The sequence below is a fragment of the Wasmannia auropunctata genome, unplaced genomic scaffold (assembly GCF_000956235.1).
Source record: "Wasmannia auropunctata unplaced genomic scaffold, wasmannia.A_1.0 LD336106.1, whole genome shotgun sequence".
In the NCBI taxonomy this organism is placed as follows: domain Eukaryota; kingdom Metazoa; phylum Arthropoda; class Insecta; order Hymenoptera; family Formicidae; genus Wasmannia; species Wasmannia auropunctata.
This window is the reverse complement of record NW_012026784.1, coordinates 8,538,164-8,552,946: the sequence shown is the minus strand read 5'-3', so window position 1 is coordinate 8,552,946 and position 14,783 is coordinate 8,538,164. Positions and strand designations below refer to the sequence as shown.

The 14,783-nt window shown below is 37.6% G+C and overlaps 1 protein-coding gene across 1 annotated transcript in view; it reads right to left on the bottom strand.

Moving 5' to 3' along the window:
• Positions 1-14,783, bottom strand: part of LOC105455901 (dipeptidase 1-like) — a 100,117-nt gene that overhangs the window by 6,437 nt on the left and 78,897 nt on the right. The gene's annotated exons all lie outside the window — the stretch shown is intronic.

Below are 14,783 nucleotides of genomic sequence, written 5' to 3'. Positions count from 1 at the left end.
CTTTGCCAACGAGAGGCAGCCTGCAAATATGAAGGAAAATCGTACACGATGGCCGGAGTTTAATCTTCGCCGCGAGTAATCCGCACTAGAACGTAACCGCGGTATCTTCCCATATGTTATATGAAAGAGTCATGTAGATGAAGCATATCCCTTTGTTCCGTACATTATTCTGTTTACGAGATTGTTGAGCGAAAGAGGAAACACGGCTCGCCTCCTAGTGTAAATGTTCTTTGGAAAAATGATTGATGGTTTTTTTCTTCTTTACAACGATGATTGATTATCGGAAGGAGCGCTTATTTATCATGCATCATTTACATCGTGGATTTACGTTTTTAATCCGCCACGCAAGTATTCACAATATTAATTTCTGATAAAATAATCATTTGCTTGAAGAGAATTCGTCAATCTCTAACGAAGATAAACGTAAGCTTCTTTGCTCATCTCTGCTTTTTTATATTTCCGGGTTTTTTACGCGACAGGATCGAATGGCTCGAATCAAAAGTACATACATAAAAGGTTCAAATACCGTACCGGAAAATATCCGCTGCCGAGAATCGAGAGAGAAAGAGAGAGAGAGAGAGAGAGAGAGATTCGTGTACAAGAGGGATTAGCTCAGCTCGGTGCTAGCCGTGTACAAAAGAACGAGAATTACTTGAGTGCTGAGCAATGTCGTTTAACTGTATCCACTGGCCGACCAAACGGCGACCCGCACTACTCGTTGACCGCGGGAATGCGGTCTGTTCATACTCGGCTGGCCATACACGTCGCTTTCTGCACCGGCCGGGTTCTCGAGAGAGCCTCGGCGTTGTTTGAACTTCCGGGCGGTCTTACGGAAATATTTGCGCGAAGCTAACTTTAGTTGGCAATAATCATTACGGAATTTGCGACTCATCACATCGTATTTTCATAGTATTCTGCGATGTTACATAGTTACATTTCAACGAGATATTATTTTCAAAAGCAACAATTATCAAGGATGCTTTGCAAGGAAATAAATTGGAATAAAATTTTTATTGTTGTTTTGTAGAAAAATAATTCAATTTTTAGATTGATCGAAAATTTATATGTAGATTAGAAATAATAATATATTACAAGAAAAAATTTTTGTCGTCATGAGAAAGTGATTTTTATTTTCCAGAAAGTTCCAAAATTCCAATTTTGCGCGCTATAAAATTTTCGTTTAAATATCAATTAATTGTCCGTGCAAAGCAATATAATGTGATTATCGAAATGAGGGATTTTTGTGCTCGCATCACGCGAATTTAATGGAGCGGGCAAAACGCCGAAATGAGATATAAATCCACTATGACGTAGCCTACCGCTTGATGATTAATGAATAGAAAGTGATTTAGTGCCATGCGAACGATATTGTTGAAACCCTACACCGCGCGCGGTTCGAACGACGATTATACGATCGTTCGCTTCTATAGACGACTGATATTGAACCAAATCTATTCAGTCGCGTTGTTGAATAGTAACGTTACATTCGTCGCACGTGTCACGCTTAGCTTTCACCATTAACTGCGAGTCGATATTGGTTTCATCCGCCTTTGAAATAAATTTTCATAATCTCGCGCACGATTTGTCTCCTTTCTACGAATAATTCATATAAATCATTTTATCCGGCCCTCATTTTTCAGATTAAATCGTTGATCTCAATTAGCATATACTTCAAAGTCTGCAGTTAAGATGAGAATATAACAATACAGAGATTTTTAAGATTACATAAATTATTTAAAGAGCTTCAAGTTATTTTACATTTTTTCACAGAAATATGTATTTTAAATAATAATACGGCAGTCATTTGTGGAGATGATAATATACGATTAATAATGTAAATGCAACACAGTACAGCTCACTGGAATATTTATCGCCGAGAGCTATTCAAGAGGAACAGCCATCATCAGAATTTTGCATCAAGCAGCACTTGCCACAACTGCACTTTCATTAAAAACCTAGAAAACACATTCTGCATGTGAGCTTGTAGTCTACCGTTAATATCCTTGAGTATGGAAATGCAGAAGGAACTTGGGAAAAGAGATAGAAATAGCAGAGAAAGTCTTGAACTGGCTTGCATCCAAATGTCAACTGTAATAAAGAACCATATTAAAAGAGTATAGTCGAGGCGAGCAATTGAGTGTGCACAGTTGATGCGTGCGACATTATCGATGTTTTCGGAAATTTAATTTACGGAATTATTTACAAAATTGGCCAATTTTGTTTATCGCTGTGACGGCACGAATCAGTGAAAATTATTTAAAAAATAAGATTTTGTTACTTTGGCGTGTATCGATAGATAAATATATATCTGTTAATTTTACGACTAGAATTAAATGAGAATTATTAATTATCGTAATTATTTCCACTCGATTTATATTTTCCTAATAAAAATTGTTTTAAAAGTTCGCTTTGTTGCACACATTCCGCTATTTCGTATGAATGGATAATTTGATCCTATCTGGCCCGCCGAATGAGGGGGCCGCAAAGGGTTAAATTGGGCAGCCGATTCGATATTCCGTGCTCGTATGCAGAGCCGCGATATTGCTCGTTTCATAATTAACGCGTCAATTTGGCGATCGACGTCGTTTACCCCATAAAAAAGCGACGTGCCGCAGTCGATTTAAGTTCGCGATCCGAATTCTAATAGCCTTCCTCGCGCAAAGAAGGTTTTTAGCTCTCCACTCTCCAGCGCGCACCGAATGTGCGCACATGAATTTCTCGGAACAATTGCGAGCGTAACGTACGATATGATATTAAGAGCGTGGTTTAGTTTACGCGGAGTAGTATCCGTGCACAACGTCGTAGAACGTCGTACGTTACGAACGGGAGAACGTCGTTACATTCGTTATTCAAGTGCTTGAACTATATAGGTGAGCTTCAAAAGGGGTCATGCGAGGCAAACTGGGTTTCGCGGCACTTTTAAGTTTCACCGGGAATATCCTGCGCGCGAGCGAGGGAGCGAGCGAGCGAACGAGGGAGCAAGCGAGGAAGAGAAGCGAGGGAAAAATTACTTTGTAGCTTCGCTTCCCGGGGGACATCGTAACGTTTGAAATTGCACGGCGGCGGCGCGGCGCACGGCTGTCCCCCTCCCCATTCTTTCTCTCTTTCCCCTTTCTCTGTCTGGCACCGCGGGTGAACTCAAAAAATTCTAAAAAAACAATCGGAGACTCTCGATCTTCCCGCAACCAGCTTCGCCGGAGCCATTTCGCCGGGACTCGCTGCTGGAAAGAAAAATTACTTCGAGATGTTCTTCCAAAGACGTCGTTCCGCCCGAACGGCGGCATGCATTTTAACGCGTCGAGAATTTATACGGCACGGAAGAAACGGAAATTTGCAAAATTTCTGCCATATGTCTCCCTTATAGAATTATGTATTACGTTTATGCGAGACGAGGGTGCGTTTAGCGCGAAAGTACTTTTAAAAATATATTTCATACGTTATACGCGCGCGATGCGTGCAGCATACGCGAGACACACATATTTAATATTTCGTATCTCAGTGATGCTTGCAGATATCTCTTCGAGATGTTATTTGATTTTTTTTCACATTTTTCAATCACGATCTTTCAGATAGAGCGGGTGCATGTAAGTGGAAATTCAGGGGCAAATGCGCGAACATAGAGCAAGTGAATCGGAAATTCCACGGTCGCAATTCATGTTACGTGACTGAGCGCAATATTTCATGGAAATTTCTCTAGGGATAGGAGCGAGGTGAAGATGGTGGCCAATGGTCAGAGAAATGATTCGTATGCTCTGGGAATGTTGAATCTTGTCCGAGAGCATCAGCGATTAGGTGTAAAAATTCCGTGAAGCGTGTAATGCGGCGGAAGTGTTCTTTAAGCGCAGTCATTATCGTACAACTGTCACAAGAAAGAATTCATTTCATTTTATATAGATATCCACGATCGCTATATTAACTTTATGTACGTATATACATATATTATTTATATTATTATCATGCAAATTAATCGAATCTTCGGTTCAACTTTCACATCCTAAATTCTTACTTGTGTGTTGTTGTTTAATAAAAATTTTGGATCCAATTTAAATATTCATATGACAATTAAAATAAAGCAAGAATTATGCGATACCTTCCTGCATGTATACGTTCCGCTAGCTTTCTTGTTTCGCTGTCAAAAATGCCACCGGTGCATATTTTAGAGCGCGATGCATTCTCGTCACAGTTGCAATTTTTCGACGCGTCCAAGCGCAGTGCAGCGTGATTTGCGACGGTCAAGCATTACACATGTAAGCAAGGTGCGTCAGTGGCAATATTCCCGTCAAAACTGCGACACTTGTCATGGGGATACGTCACGCTGATCTGTCACGCGGATGTTTTATGATAGATATTCCGATATGATAGAAAAATGTCCGCGCGCGCGTGCTGCAAGCCGCGCGAATAAATTACTCGGACGCGCCGCGCGCCTGTGATAATACGACGGAAATCGGTGAGTGGATTTATGCACGACTAACGACGTGTACTTTCGGTAGGGGCGATCTTTAGCTCCCTGGGAAAAAAGCGGATGTGATTTTCGCGCTATTCTTGTCGCCGAGGAAAATCGACGACCGGCGTAAATGGATGGGAGTTCGGGCGCAATCCGGAAAAGCGTCGGCCGCGGAAGCTCCCGTGAAGCGCGATAGTCCTGCGAGAAAACATCGAGACAAAAGGATGGAGGAATCCGTCCGCACGGAACCTTTATTCCGCTCCGCTTCCACTTCTTTTTTTATACTCTTCCTTTTGCCGTGATGTATTTTGGTTCCCGAGTATGCGCGCCGAATTGCAGTTTCATAGAATATTGTGGCGTTCGTAATCAATACGGCCGTTTCGGCGGACACTCTCGTCTCCCCCCCCCCCTCCCTCCTTTGCGTAAATATTTCTCGCACATTTCCGAGTTGGCGCAGCGCGCTCGTGTTTAAGTTAATTTTGTAGATCACTCGCATGATACGAAGTAAATTATGTATGAGACTTTCGCATGCTGGAGACAGGAATCTGGCATGCGGGCAAAGAGATTTGGGGTACTCTGAATATGACCCAGAAACAGAGCCGAATCGTTATGAGAGATTTTAATACTTCTCTTAAAGTTATATTACATTTCTTTTATGACAGTTATTTTATCACATAAATAAAGAAAACGAATTTTATATTTCTCAGCAATAAAAACAATAAAAAAATATGAAAATGTGACTTATTATTAATCTCAATTCATTACAAATTGTCTTGCATAATTTGTCTAGGAAATAAGAGATGATATATTGCATAAAATAATTCAATAAATTTTAATAATTTAATAATGAATGAATAATCCTGTATATATTGCTGAAACATTTATATTACAATCTTAATTAAAAGGCTTCTTATATATGCGATTAATTAATTACAATATTTTGAGCCTGCCTGATTGCAATATACCACAAATTGATGCGAAACTTTTGAACTAAATAACGTTACTGTTGTCAAATTTCGTATCTATACAATGGTTCTATATTATTGAAGAGTGGCCAGATATCATGCTTTTTGTGAGAGATAATTCTTCGTAGCTCATGGAATTACGCGATGGGCAAAGAATAAAGTGGTCAGAGGAGTGAGACACGTGACAAAGAAAACAAAGAATCGGGAACGAAAAAAAAAGGTTAAAACTGTCGTGAACTTTTCAGTCTCGAGCCCGGGAACTTTGTTATTTCCCTGGCAGAGAATTCATACGTAGCGAGCACAGCGGGGATGCGAAGGGTGCAATTTGTGTGTGGGTGTAAAGGATGGTGGGCGCAACGTAGAAAAGGATCAGGCACTGGGGACAAGATGGCTCAATGCGAGAACTTCGAGCATGAAACTTCGAGATTGGAAATATTTCGCGTTGCTATTTCTCCATTCTAGAAGAGCTCGCACTTTCGCGTTCTAGCTTCGCTAGAATCTGCGTAAATCAACAGATCAAAACTTTTTCGCTGATTGTGAGTATAAAGTCGATTCATCGTCCGTTTTTTCGTAATTTCAGTGTGTTATTCCGACATGCAAATGTATATAAGCAGTATAAACCGCAGTATTCTATATTTAACGATTCCCTCGACGTTAATTAAAATACAATTTCATTGCGATGCAATAATAAATAATTAGGCAACTCCAATAGAATTTTAATATTGATAACACTCTTTAGAGTAATTAAAGAAACATACGTTAATAAAATTGGCGTTTTATCCAAAACAAACGCTCTTTTTTATTACTAAAAATCTTATTTAATTATTTAAATTTTTATGTTATTAACGATATTTTTTACAATCACACATATAGTTTGTACATACATTTACTTCATTTTTTTTCTAAATAAAAGTAGTTAATAATATTTAACGGCATGCAAATATTGTTCATGAAGAATACATTGAAAACGTATGTAATATACGTTGTAATACATATATTACACAAAATTTTCAGTCGTCTCTTCACTTTTTAGGCAATAATTACATACCGCTAAAAATTATAAACTATTCTTATTTACAAATATTTCTTTGGTTCATCGAAGTTTTCAATCGGCGGATTATCGGCGGTTCTGGGCAATGATTACATATTACTACGACGTATATTAATATATATGGCGGTGTTTCGAACTTCTTCGCCACACGCCACACGCTTGTCAGCGCATAGGCGATCTCTTCTGCATATATTCGCAGATATAGAGGACTTACAGCAGTTTTACGCCGATTTTGAACTGCCTATTTAGAAGAGACTTTCCTGGATAAAGTTACTCTCGGTTTGCCTTTGTCTTCCGAGAGGTAGCGATCGTTTAAAACCGATTTAGAGTTATATTGGTTTAGGGGGGATTTGAACCTGGATCCTTGACACAGTAGTGTCGGTCCACAATAAGGATTTTAAGCCCTAAGCAGTAAGAAATAGATCAATCGTAGTCGAATATGAGGAAAATAATTGATTGTAATTGGTCAATATCTTACGGTATAATGTAAACTGACGCGTAGCTCTCGCGCCACAATCGCCACGTAACTTTATTCTTAAATAAATAAACACATATTAAATAAATTATTTAAAAATCCTTAAACATTTAATTAATCTGTATTCGTAAAGTAATTTTATTATATTACACTTCACGTCTAATTACTAACGAACGTTTACGAGCTTCATGTTTAGGAGCTTCTCTATGATGAGAACGTTTAGGAGCTTCTTCACGTTAACAACTCTGTCTCACTGTTCAATAAAGTCATGCGGTTAGCGTGGATTCGTGTAGGTGCTGTTTTTTTCTTTTAGCTACGTCCTACCATAAGCTCCGGTTTAAACTGATCTCGCTATATTTTACTGCGTGCCGCCACACGCGATATGTACGCACAAAAGCATAATCATAAAAACTGCCTTTCTTCCCTCTACTCTCTTTCCCCTTTTTCTATCTACCCCCTCCCAACTCCTTAATATCTCTTTTTCTCTGTTCTCCGCGTTTTCCTTACATCTCGTGTCCCATGTGCATTTGCGTAATTTCTATGTTTCTTTTTGGTAATCCGGGCCCGTCTGCTAATTAGTCGGCTAACAAGTGTCTGCAGTTGTTCACGGTCGGGAACTGCATTACGTACCGCAGATACGTACGTTAACCGAACGATCGTTACAAACCCTAATAGCGTTGGCTTTAATCGCTTTCCGGCCATACGATTACCGAATTACGGCCACGAAATTTATTCCCGTTTCGAATCGGCCGGCCGTTTCTATTGCGATTTTTCTCTTTCCGTTCTAGCAATCAGCGGCAATGGTCGATAATCGAGCGTGTTCCGGCGTACTAACGTTGCGCTAATTAAAATATTTTTAACCGTGCGTTGCTTCGATTGATGTGCATAGTAATTTGCTTTTTACATGTGATTGACTGGGAATTGACGTTAATTAAAATAAATTCACATTATGCACGAGTATTGAGCATTGAAAGTAAATTAGAATGGCGGTTTATTGACGGGAAGTCGATCTGTTTTCCATAACGTGGACGCACCCTCTAAACACACACACACGCACACACACACACACAAAAGCATTCTTTTAGTCACGGTGAAATAAAATCTCTTTGTGTATTTTTGCGTGACGTCAAACGAGCTTTCGACTACACTCGTGTTTCTTCGAACCGTTTTTTTTTCGACAAAAAACATCAAAATTCAAATCTGTTATCCGCAACGATCGAATTCAATTTGCGTGGTGATACAGTTCTGTAATCAATATTCATACGGGCGCGATAAAATTCCGTCTAAAAATGTCGGTACAGCGGTAGATGCCTTTTTTCACTTGAAATCCGCAAAAAAAAGGTCGCGCCGATAGCGTGGCGAAATTCACATGCATCACGTTAACTGTGATACAACATTCGCTTGATATTTAACACCATTATGTCGCAGGAAGGGATAACGGATTGACGGGCTTGGAAACCACTTTGATACGGTACCGAAGTTGTGCGCGAGTTTCGAATCGATGGTGGTAAACCGCATCTTCGACGCACGAATCGCGCGAGCCAAAGTTCACCGAACGCCTGAGGTCTAAAGGGAACTTGATTCTCGATAAATTTGCGGCATACAGTGGATATCGGGGCAAAACAAGTGTGATACGATCTTTTCGGAAAACTTACGATCGATCGACTGTGAATTATTCACACCGTTGCTGGCGCTAAGTGGCGCCTTGCAAATCGCCTCCAGATTTATCCGTTTATCGATACTTGAAGAGTTATTAGCCCAAAATTTATCTGACGCCATGCTGTGTTGTTAGTGATAAAGCGCTGATATACATTTAATATAATTAGAACAATTATTGTACATGACGCAGGCAGTAATGTTTTGCGTAGTCAGAAACACATTCTATTTTATTAAATAATAAAACAAAAATTTATAAATTTTAATTAAATCGTTATCCTAAATATTTTCACGAACAACCATAATATTTAAAAACAAAATTTGTAATGTTTTTCGATCATCTCGTCAGTTATTAAAAAAGTTATGCCTATTCAACTTGTTTTGTTCCGCATGAGTAAATATTATTTGAACGATAAACCAACCGTATTGACGTATATTGCATTGATTCATATACAGAATTTTCGGCTTCAGTTTTTTTAGGGATCTACGCGGAAATGTCTAACTCCGCAAACGCCACACGCATGAAGTATGAGGGACATGCTTCTTCGCGGGTAAAACGCGAAAACACAAAAATGTTTTGCTTACGAGAACAGTCGATTGCACTCGTGTAACGACTTTCTACAGTCGGATAGATTGAAATGTGAAAATAGCGCTGAGCTTTGTGTAGGCAAACAGGAAAACAAACCAGCCGGGTATCGGAAAAGCATACGGTGCTTTCAAACGTGAAATATTGTTGCATGGATTCGCTCAGCACGCGAATTTGCGCACCCAATTTTAGTACTACCACGGGATAGTTATCGGGAAGAAAAGAACAGCATTACTATTTGTATCGATTCATTTTACATTGAGATAGAAAGTTATTTATGAACCGGGCAGCAGCTTGATTGCAAAACTTTCGTGAATCGGGATTTCATAAAAATTTATATAGAACATTTTGAAAAGATAAACATTACATTACTATTTTTACATACATTCTTATCCTACATATCTTATATGGCAACAATTATATGTGGCTACTCTGAAATGTATATTTTTTAATGTTTTGTACATATCAGTTGATTAATAAGATAATTTTTTTTCTTATTATTCAGTAATTTTTACGTATTATTATTAATTCTTGCATTTTTCACATATTTTTAACGTTTTCTAAATTATTTAGCTACAATCTAATACATACAGTACGATATTTGTAACTTTCGTGAATAGGCAGTCACAAAAATAACAGTAGCCGTATTTTTAAAGGTATTCATATAGAAACAACTGTGTTGTTCTTTCATACGCGTTAACGTAACAATTTTCGCTTATTGATATCACGGGAAGCTGTATGCATTGTCAAGTATAACTCAATATTATCCGCACCGCAGGATATGCCGCAGCATTCGAGTAGTAGCTGCGAGTAAGGCCAGATACTCGTGGCGAAGTTATGCGCAGCATTTGCCCGCGAGGACATAACTCCGTGCGCAAAGTTGGCAGAGAACAGCGTTGGCGTCCTTTCCGCGCTGGAATAACAAACCACCCATGTTACAACTGCGAAGCGCCAGAAATAGACGCTGAATTCGATTTAAATCAAGCTTGTTAACTGGTTACTTCCGCAAGAATATTTTTTATTTATACTGCGGATAAAAGATTGCGAAATGTATGGGTAAGGGATTGTTTGATATAAAAATTTCAATTATTGCATATTGTTTAAAATACTATCCTTAAATATTTCATACAGATATATATATATATATATATATATATAATAATTGAAATTTTTATATCAAACAATCCCTTACCCATACATTTCGCAATCTTTTATCCGATTATATATATATATATATATATATATATATATATATATAATCTGTATGAGATATTTTTATATCAAACAATCCCTTATAATATATATCATACTCTAAAGAATAGATATAAGTTATAAATTTTATTATATTTTTATTCATACATATATAATATTATAATAACAGTTTTACGGAAAAAATGCATGAAAATTGATATTTTATTCTCTGCTCGAAGCTTTGAATAGAGAGAAATTATTATCATGATAATAATATATATCATATATACATTTTTATTTTATTAAAATAATCTTTTACCGCTCTTTATTAATGATATTATACTTTAATTTTTAAAACTTATTAAAAATTACAGGAGCATATACAGTTACAGTTAGCGAATTTCAAATCTAGCAAATTCTCACAAAAACGCCGTGTGATTATAAAGACATTAGTGCCTTTTCGTTTCGCGTAGTAATTTCTAATTGTAAGTAGAGATTCACATGCATCTTCCACGATTCAGACCACTGATATTGAGGGAGCACACATTGAAATAAACATAATTTCGTAAATTTGAAGGCTCACTCCGCATAGCGCGTCCTCAAATTCCGAGCACGCGAAATACATGACGTGGAAAGAGACTATTCGTACAGGATTTGTCTGAATTACGTCTATGCCTTAACCTGCATCGCGTGTACGTGCCGTCATACACGGATATCGAGTCGGGTTCTGTTAAAAATTGGTCGATGAAAGTGCGCGTCATATATGCTGGAATGTACATAATATTCTTAGTGTTGCAACAAGTTGGGTTTAAAAAAAATTGATCTTTTCAAAAGATCTGAATTTTTAACATTTTTTTCAATTTTCTTTATGTGTCAGAACTCACATTTCAAAAATACTCACGATTCCAAATTATAGCTCAGTTCTCAGCAACATATTAAAATCCAATGTAGTAAAACAACTGTGAACAAGTCGATGCGCTTGATTGCAAACGCAATGGATGTAAAATTTAACATCACACACAATAAAAAAGATTAACAGCTCAATTCTCATTTATGTTTCAAGGTGGTGGTACACCTATAGCTGCGATTTGCGACCGCACGTAGTAAGCGAGAAATTTACATTAAAAATTACGTGCAACTTGAATTATCGATTAAGAGTTCGTGATATGGCATTCATGATCCGAACGAGTTGGCGGAAAATTCATTACGGACAGATTCAATAATCGAACTTACGGAAAGGGTTACAATTAAACGCTTTTTAATCCGTCTATTCATCCATTCGCAGAGCTGCGCGATATGCAAAATTACTAGTCGCTTGATCGGATTGTGTGCCTGATCAAATGACCAGATCGCCAATCGTCATTCGTTATCTCCCTTTCGACTCGTCAAAAAAAAAAAGAAAAAAAGAAAAAAGCCGAACCCCGAAACGCCCGGAAGTGTTCGTTGTAATTTTCACATTCCACTGGCGAACAATATTACGTAAATGAAACAAACGAATCTCATGTGGGCACACAATTCGACTACCGATTGCAAATCGATAGTTAAAAAAGTGAAGTTTGTTACTCGGGACGAGAAATAATGGCGCCACGTGTAACTCGTTTATCGGAAATTCTTACATTGTAGAGGTAGAAGTTCTATTCTCCGGCATTCCTTTTTCTACTGACCGTTGTTAGGTGAGGTACATATGGCACGCTTCTAGCTGCTGTGTAACAACCGTTTTTAATGAACTGTACTTGTAATCCTTGCGGCAACGATAGAAATACAATAGCGGGAAACTGCAGGATACGGAACAATCTAGTGAATTCAATGTACCATCGTTTCTTGCAATCTCACTATATTTACTACATTATTTGCATGAAGCTTAAACATTTCGTGGATATAATTATAAAAATATGTAAAATTTAAACTCTCTTTCATAATAACTAATAAAAGTTAAATCTGATTAATTATAAGTTTTTACGCAAAGTTTCTCATTAATTCAACAATTTATATTATATTACGTAGCTCATTAATATTATTTTAAAAAGACTTTGTTTCAGCGAAACGAGAAAAAACCTTAAACAAATGGTTAATTCAATTCCAAAGATGCTTTTATAATAATGTTCAGTAGATATTATAAAACGCAACTATGCAAAAAACATATAACAACTACAATTGTTATCTTTAAAAGATTAACAATATATGTTACCATTAATATACCATTAATATGTACGTTTACAGAAAATTAATTTTATCGTAAAATAAAACTTTTATATATAAAATATCAGTCATTTTTAATATAAATCGTCTCTCCCTCCCTCTCCATCTATTTATCTCTTTCAGTTCTGATTGGAAAAATTGACATTTGAAAAACAGACTCGAGTTCGTTTCTTCTATCAAAAAATTTGTTGATATTCTGTTCGTAAATTAATGATTTTCTATTGTAATGCTTTCCGAACAACTCTTCATTATCCACAAAATCACTCGTCAACATCCAACTAGGAACACACCGCCGAAGTGTCGCTCATTATCGGAACTATTCTTTTCGTCGCTGAAACGCACGCGGAATTTTCCGGGGGTGGGGGGAGAGAGAGGGGGGGGAGGGTTGTCGACCACGTTCAACCATTCGGCGCACGCCATTCGTCTCTAATTACACATCGCTCTCGCTGAGTACTTCTCATTATCGAGCACAACATAGTCTCACCGCGTCTCCCTGGAAGTATTCCGCAGTTACGATGGATCGATCCTTCTTCCGCGTTCCAGGCCTCGCTCAGCCTCGCTCCGGCCAAATTAAGTGCCGGCACTTAATTATTTAATAGCCGGCGGGAAAATGCCGATCGAGAGGGGAATCGGGAACGTGACGATTAACAGCTGCCGTGCCGAGCCTCGCGAATCGTGCGCTTATGATAATGAGGACCGGGTATCTGCGATAATGGCGTTTTCGAGTTTCCGCGCGTCTGAAAGCGATTTGGCGAGGCAGAAGACTCTTGCGACGAACTCTGCGCTGAAGAAGTAAAGGTACAAGAATTTAATATATTTTCGAGCCCTAGAAGGGAGAAGTAAAAAATAGTTTTGAAATTCATGATGAAATAATTCTAAAATCCTACAGAAAAAGCGAAACAAATTTCTCTAAGTTTGCCTGTTTTCATATATTTAAATATTTAAAGAACGGAATGTTTGTCATGTATTCATCAAATACAATCCGAAATTCAAATATTATTGCCCTGTATTTTATTGTTTGAATATTTCTGCTTTTTAAATTTGTATAGTTTCTAAAAATTTATTTTATTTTTAAAGATATTGTTAACTGTTTTAAAGTAATCTTTCTTTAAATATTCATCATTATAATAATGCTTAATTGTGTTATAAATAGCTGCATCTAAATAATGCATATTATTATAGAAATTATTACGTGAAAGATTTGCTTATCAGAAATACAATTATCTGAATAACAAATTATTAATATAATTGCTGTTAATTTTTCACGCTCGTGACAAATCGTTAAAGAAATATCATCATCAATTCTGTAAAATCGAGGATTTCGTATAACACGATCAAACTTAGACGTGATCGTGCATCGTGCAACGGAACCGCCTCAAAGTGTCCGCTTCAATAATAATTCCCCAGGAGATACCGAGTGGAAAAAAAAAGGGGGAAACATTTCGCGAAAGTTAGACACTCGTGACAAGGATGTGAAAAAACGGCCAAAGGGAGTGAATCGGAGAGAAAGAGAGAGGAAGCGAGAAGAAAGAGAGAGGAAGCGAGAAGAAAGAGGGAGAAGCCACGAAACTTTTAAACGGGTCAGGAGGTCTTGTTCAAAAAGTCGTTCGCGAGAGCTACGCCCGCAAGCGTGATATCGCAAGAAAACTCCTCTTTTTTCCTCTCTCGGTCTCGATAAAAGAAAAAAGGTTCTGTGGAAACTTCAATAATCCATGCTACGCCGGCATGTCCCGATATTTAAACAACGTTTCCGCCGCCGCGATATTGTCTCGCATGAATGGACATCCCGCAGAAATTGATGTTGCTGTAATAGCTTTCTTGTTAGTCGAGCGAGTCTAGAATCAGTCTTAATCTCATCGCGATGTCGCGTTTCTTTTACATGCATCATTCCAACGTCTTGCATATTAGAGAGCTGCACGATAGGAAGTATCGATCGTTTAATACTCTTGCTGAGATTGTATCGAAGATAACGCGACTTTTCTTGCGGGCACCAAACAATTATAAAACCTTACTTTCTTTCTAGCTTAATTCAATTTAAAAAAAAAAAACATTTTTTGTTCAACAGCTCTCTTCTCCCTTTTTTGAACAGTTTACTCAATTTTTTATTAAACAAAATATCCCAAAAATAATATTATTATTAACCGGCCTAGACTACCACACCATATTTGCCATTCAAATCTACCACACTAAAATTTACCCGGCCTATTTTGTTGCGT